Consider the following 1,343-nt stretch of genomic DNA (forward strand, 5'->3'; position numbering starts at 1 on the left):
CAACCCTCAGATACTGACAAGTCCCTGGGCAGCAGCCTAGACTGAAGACATCAGTCTGGCCTTTGGTGCTAGTAGATCCCCACTGCTGCAGGGCCATGGACCCAGACATCCGTCCTGGTGGCATCACTGACTATGCACATCAGGCTCTTCCTCACTACTCTCCAGTCTCCAGTTCTGACTCTCCTCACTGTGCATACATCATTCTGTTTCTCTTTCTCTTCCATTTCTCCAGCACTTACTTGCTCCGCTTAGTGGCGCCAGGGTCTCTAAGTATGCGAGGTTATCTCAGAAGGGGTCTCAGGTGTGCTATGCCCATGTGGTGCTAGGTAGGGATCATTTCATTCCTGGTCATCCCGCAAGGTATGCATGGTGCTGGACTGGTGATCATCTCAGCTAGCTCCCTGTCCGGGTCTCATGGAGCAGGTCTGATGGTCATCTCAGGCTTGGTCCTTGCTTGGCCTTCCTTATTGACCCCTTGCAATGATCATCTGTGTTGGACAGGCCCCACGTGGAGTTTTTCTAGTCTCTGGTTTGCTCCCATCCGGGGAGGCTCTCCAGGTCTGCCTAGCAAATGTCCCAATGGTGGTTGTCTCCAGCTCGCTGTTTTCAGGGAGTGCTAGGCTATTAATCGTTCAAATGTTCATAGGTCAGAATACCGTGCATAGACATAGCCTCACTCCTCTCTGCCAACTACTGACATGTGACACAGCAGCCACACCTGCAGGATAATTGTTATTTTTTATTGTGTGCTATAACTACGCATTCAGGTTGCTAGCTTATGCAAAGAATACTATAGTCTCCGAAGGCCTTTCTAGGATCACTCATTCAATATTTAGAGGATCACTCTTCTTTGGTGAAAGAAAACAGGAAACTTAAGTGTGGGCCAAGATGAAGGGACTCCCAGCTCCTATCCCCCCTTACTTCAAGTAGCCATCTTGGGAAAAGTGTGTTTGTAATCATTTAAAGGGTGACGTGTTTCACATAATATAGAGACTATTCAGAAACTACGTTATTATCCCTAATTTTAAGACTTGAGAAAAACTGACTCCGTCTTGAGAAAAAGTTCTTTGATCTACATTGTAAGACAAGTAAGAGACATAACCCACAGTGAAACCCAGTTTCCAGTAATACGACTTTTAGCTCTTGTATGAATAGACCTTCTGATAAAACAATCTCTTCTTTCCTTTATGTCTAAGTTCTTCAAACACAGAGAACTATAGACAACTGAGGAAAGCTGGGAGTGGAAGAAGTGGTCCTCTTTCCTAGTTTTCTAGTTCCCAATTGGTTGTCCAATTCCCTGAAAACGTACACACAAGTAATCTTATATGGATGAGCATGTTATA

At 45.5% G+C, this 1,343-nt stretch overlaps 1 pseudogene; it reads right to left on the reverse strand.

Annotated features, from left to right (window-relative positions):
• Positions 1–612: 612 nt before the first annotated feature.
• On the reverse strand, positions 613–730 carry LOC132655664 (small nucleolar RNA SNORA17; annotated as a pseudogene).
• Between the last annotated feature and the right edge of the window lie 613 nt (positions 731–1,343).

The sequence above is a fragment of the Meriones unguiculatus genome, chromosome 7 (genome assembly GCF_030254825.1).
Source record: "Meriones unguiculatus strain TT.TT164.6M chromosome 7, Bangor_MerUng_6.1, whole genome shotgun sequence".
NCBI lineage: Eukaryota > Metazoa > Chordata > Mammalia > Rodentia > Muridae > Meriones > Meriones unguiculatus.